Consider the following 5,802-nt stretch of genomic DNA (forward strand, 5'->3'; position numbering starts at 1 on the left):
TTACCTCTGGCCCTGTTACCCCAGGGATGCCCGAGTCCGAGAGACCCCACATATTGCTCCCCTGACCCTCCACGCTGAGCGCAACCCCAGCCCGCTGGACTTGAAAGGGCGGCTTCAGCTGTGAACTTGGCCAGGAGAGGGAAGAGAGGCCGTGGCTGTTTGTTCTGGAGTCAGAGTGAGCGTGCGGCTCTTCAGAGCGCGGCTGGAGGTGTCCTCTGGAAGCCGTCCTGCCCCGCCCACCGGACTGATCTGCGTCCGGCTCCCTGCGCCTCCCCCGTCTGACGCCTATTGCCGAGCCCTTTAATGACCATGTCTCACCGGTTCTAAGACGTGTTTCCACACTTCAAACCCCCCGACGCGGGGACACGTCTCCAGGCGCTGAGGTCCCGCAGCTGCTCTCGTCGGGCGGTGTGCAGGACGTGCACTTGCGAGCTTGGACTTGGTCGTGGCTCGTGGGGGACTGACGGCAAATATGCTCTGTCTCCCTGCATTTTGCTACTTCTCCCACCAAGAGGTGGGGTGTGTTCTTAGGGTGCCCAGCCCTCGAGGTTTGCCTGGGACTGGGGGTTCTGGGGACATGGACTTTAAGTGCCAATACTGGGAAAAGACATGGTATTCTAGAGCCAACAGTGTCCTCGGTTTGACAAAACACAGCCTCCTTTACATACAGAGCCTCCCCTCTAGACCCGCAGCCCAGTGCAGGCAGGGTCCTGGCTGTAGGACTGAGCAGACACAGTGCATCCCAGCGGCTGGTGTGAGTGGTCACAACCTTCATGCCCATTCTCTGGGCTGCTGGGGACGGGACACAAGGTGCTCCGTGTCTCTGTTCCTCTGTTTCCCACTCAGCTGTCCCTCGGAGCAAGCCTGAGCCGCAGCAGAGCAGATGTCAGAGACACACCCCCATGCGGATGAGAACACCGAGGGCGTGGAGAACTTATGTGACCAGCAGGGCCAGCTTCCGGGTGGGGGGCAGGAGCTGGGCAGCTGTGCAGGGCTCCCCAGACGGAAGGGCCCTGCACTGGGTTTAATGCGCTGCTGTCGCCATGTTGGAATTCTTAATCTGTAGGTAGGCCCTGTATTTTTGTTTTGCCCTGGGCTCAGCCAGTTGTGGAGCTGGTCCTGGTCCCAGTAACCAGACTTCCTGGGAGGCCGATGGCAGGACTAGGGTTAGATCCAGGCTCTGGCCCAGACGTGCCGCCAGCTGTATGAACCCAAACACAGTGCTCGTAGGACTAACCGCAGGGCCACCTTCAGGGCCGTCCTTGCCTCAGTGGCCAACACAGTAGCGTTCCCTGCCCAGGCCTGGCAGACCATGCCTTGTCGGTTTGCAGTGGCATTTCCCGTTGGCCTGTGGCCTCTCTCTTAGTAGAGTCCGGTGAACCCATCTGTGACACTGTTTTATAAGCACTCAGTCCCAGGCCTATGTTTGTACCATCATTAGTACTGCTGTCTGTACCACGGTGAGCTACGGTAGTGGACCCAGAGAAGGGGGTGCACTTGACCACAGGTCCTGCTGGTGGCTGCTTGTTTCCCTCCTGCTCCCCGAGTAGGCACCCGTGACTGCTGACCTGCCTAAGACCCCTGGGGCCCCGGCCAGATGCCAACTCTTCTGAGGAGCAGAGGCAAAGGGCTGACCTTGAGTCATGCTAGAAGGTGAACTGCACTAACAGACGCTTATTTCTAAAATAGAACTGACTACACAACTGGTTATTAACTTGGGGAAAGGGAGTGCTATTTCAGGCCCAACATCAGAAAAGCATTTTCCTTTGAGAGCTTTTCCTGAACTTTTCACACCTGCTTGGCTGTGAGAGGCGGGGACTGCGACGGCAGCCCCCCTCCCAGGGTCCCAGGAGAGCAATGGAGACGAGCCGTAAACACATAAACCATAAGCCATGATGGGGACATGAGCCCAACATGACACAATAGACAGAGGAGCCATAAGCCTCAGCTGGTGATACAGCGTCCTGTCGGAAGCGACTCTGGGACCTGACACGTGGATACAACATCCCAGCAGAAAAGGGCTGCGACTGACCATCTATGTCCAGCCTCTCTGTCCTGGACACAGATTCTTCAGATAGCTGGGATCAGGGTTCAGTCTATGATCACAGCGAGGGCTTTAATAGCCTATGACAAAGATCAGGGCCCAGAGTGTGACCAGGATCAAGGCTCAGCATGTGACCAGAGTCAGCGTTCACTGTTTGTCCAAGGTCAAGATTTTGCCTATGACCAGGGTCAAGGATTGGTAGCTAACCAGGATCAGGGCTCAGCATGTACCCAGAGTAAGGGTTCAGGCTGTGACCAGGATCAGGGCTCATTTTGACTTTCTGGTGAGTGGGGGGACAAGATCAGCATCAATCTGAGGCTGGAAACCAGAGTGTCCATCCACTGTGGGGTCCTTCTGGCCACTGTGCCGAGGCTGCCCCTGAGGTTCCGTGAAGCTCTCAGCTTCCCACACCCCAGGCAGCTCCTGGAGAAGATGGTCCTGTGAAGCCTCCTGAGCACGAACGGAGCAAATGAATGTGTCGGCAGAGTGGTTCACTCTGCAGCTAACCCCTCCCCTCTCACTCCCCAGCTCATAGTCGCTGCCTGAAGTGTGAAGTTGGGTAGGTGGGAGGAGGGCTGCATTTTAAGTAGGATTCTGAGCCCCGATTTCCCCCCAGGCTTGGGGAAGTACATGGGGCTTTCACCTTCTGCATTGTGGCGTTGACTGTAGGATCTAAACCCACCTCAGGGGCCATTTGGTGCTTAGGTGGAAGAAAAGGGGGGAGCGGCAGATGCCGTTGTCTTAGCAAGTTCCTCCACGAGATTGTGTTTGCATATTCTGCTCTCCCTTTCTTTGGGCATTTGCTGTGAAGCACACATTATGCCTCTTTATTAAAACTGTTAATCAAAAGGAAATGTGCAAGCTAGAAGGAATTAGAGAGAAGATGAGTGAGTGGAGACGGAGCTGTCCTGGCGTTGGGTCAGAATGTTCCCTTCAGGGTAAACCTAGGCAGAGCTGAAAGGACTTTCCTTTATACACAGTGGGTTCCTGCTTCAGTTTCCCCATGGTACTCAGTGTGTGGAAGGCGTAGAGCCAGGTGTTTCTGAATAACGGTAACAGTGAACATGTTCACAGAAGCCTCCATAACTCAGGCACTCCTTTAAGGCATTGTGTATATTAACCCAATTAACTCCCCAACAACAGCCCAGAGGCTGTATAGGGTCACATAACAAGCAAAGGCAAAGTTGATTGTTGAACTCAGACATCCTGGGTTCATACTACCTGCCAGTCCCTGTTGGTGAGTAGCTCCTGGTCCTGGGTAAGGGCCTGCCAGAGTCTGTCCTCATCCTAATTCTGGGAGGCAACCATGATGATTTCTCTATTACAGATGAAGAAACCAGCCTGAGGCCACACAACAAATAAGTGAAGTCATCAAAAACCTGATTGGAATGAATCCCAATACAGTGCAATTTCTTCCACAGCATGTTACTTCTAACAGCGAATTCTTACTCTCATTTCTGTATTACTTTGGGCAAGCCCTTTCACACATCCACTCAGGTTCTCCCTCCTTCAGTCTCACATTTATAGATTCCGTCATCAAGGATTCCGTCAGGATCCACCCCGCAAGGAACACAGTGTGTGGAGCCTCAGTGCCTAGTGCTCACAGGGCTCAGGCCTGTTACTGTAGGAGATACAACCTGACAAACGTGATGTGCTGGTGTTGTTGGTGCTTCAAACAGGCCTACAGAAAGGGATGTGGGATCCTGGAGGCAGGCGGACCTGACCTGGCCTAGGCTGCAAGGAGGTCTGGGAAGGTGTCCCAGAGGCAGTGACCATAGAATGGGCTTGAAGATTACCAGATGGTTGCTCAGAGTGAGGTAACATCAAATTCCAGGCAAAATGAGGACAAATGCATGACAGTACAAGGACAACATTAGCAACATAATCATAAACAGTAATATCACCACCATTATCATCACCATCACCACCAACACTATCATCACCATTATCATCCTCATTACCATCACTATCACCATCATCACCACCACCACCATCATCATCACCACCATCATCTCCACCATCCATCACCACCATCACCACCACCACCATCACCATCACCATCACCATCACCACCATCACCACCATCACCATCACCACCATCACCATCACCACCATCACCACCATCATCACCACCATCACTATCATCACCATTATCATCATCACCATCATCACCATCACTATCATCATCACCACCACCATCATCACCACCATCCATCACCACCATCATCACCATCCTCACCATTACCACCATCATCACCATCCTCACCATTACCACCATGACCATCCTCACTATCACCACCATCACCATCATCACCATCACCACCATCATCACCACCATCAACATCATCATCACCATCATCATCATCAACACCATCATCATCAATGTCAACATCACAAACAATATTAACAAAAACAACATCAAAAATAACAGCAGCAGCAGTAATAACAGCCACTTAGTGGGTACTGTAGTGCCTGCAAGGTAGTGGGCTAAAAGCTGTGTCTAGATTACCCCATTTTGTCCTCATCACAGACTTGTGAGATAGAGCCTATCATTATTCCCATGTGCAGATAAGGACGGTGGAATTCAGAGAGGTCAAATTAACTTGCATAAGGTCACACATCACACAGGACAGTGCTGGGATTCAGCTCAAGTAGTGGCAATGCCCACATAATTGTCACACATGCTCAGGGTCTTCCAAAATCTCCTATCTCTTTGGGGCTCAGTCAGTGTGTCATGAATGGACAAAGGGGAGTGAAGCAGCTGATAGTCATCTTCAATCCCACCTTTGTCAATCCCAGGTGCTCTGCCTGGTTTCAAGTCCTATCCCTGCTATAGCATGAACAGAGGAAGGGGCTCCTTTAGGGAATGAACACATACTTCAGATACATCCATATCTACCAAACATGAGGGTGGGGAAAGGATCAACCAGCCTTGTTCTGAGCACACCCTGCTCCTTACCAATGGGCAGTTTTGAGCAAAGCATACTCTTCTCTCTGCCCCTCAATTTCCTCAGCACTAAAATGGCCTCAGTATCTTGTCAGTAGTAGTTTTCCTGACGGTCCAATGAGGCAGTGAACTCAGAGGTGCTCGGAAGACTGTGAAGGACTGCCCAGGGACCAGCTGACCTCTGAAAGGGTGGGAGGGGAGAGAGGAGGAGGTGAGTCCTCATTGAGCACTTTAGAGGTCCGTCAATTTCATTGATCATTTCAAAGAACTGGCTTTTTGTTTCATTGATTTTCTCTGTTGTTTTCTGCTTTTAGTTTCATTGACTTCAGCTCTTATTTTTATGAAGTTGTTCCTTCTGCTTGCTTTCTTTTTATTTACTCTTCTTTTCCTGAGTTCTTGAGATGGGAGCTTGACTATTGATTTGAAACTTCTCCTCTATCCTAATGTAAACATTTAGTGCTATAAAATTCCCTTTCAGCGCTGCTTTAGCTGTGTCCCACAGATTTTATATGTTGTATTTTCATTTTTATTTGGTTTAGTGTCTTTTTTAAAAATTTCCTTTGAGACTTCCTCCTCGATGCATGGATTAAGCAGTTTCCAGGTGTTTGGAGATTTCCCCGTTGTCTTGCAGCTATTGATTTCTAGTTGGATTCCACTGTGCTGGAGAACACACTCTGATTTCAATTATTTTTATTTGTTGAGGTTTCTTTTATGGCCCAGAATATGTCTATCTTGTATATGGTCTGTGGGCACTTGAAAAGAATGTGTAGTGTATAACGTTGTGATTAGGTAGGGTGTTCTATTGATGTTG

The sequence above is a fragment of the Ursus arctos genome, unplaced genomic scaffold (genome assembly GCF_023065955.2).
Source record: "Ursus arctos isolate Adak ecotype North America unplaced genomic scaffold, UrsArc2.0 scaffold_6, whole genome shotgun sequence".
Lineage (NCBI taxonomy): Eukaryota > Metazoa > Chordata > Mammalia > Carnivora > Ursidae > Ursus > Ursus arctos.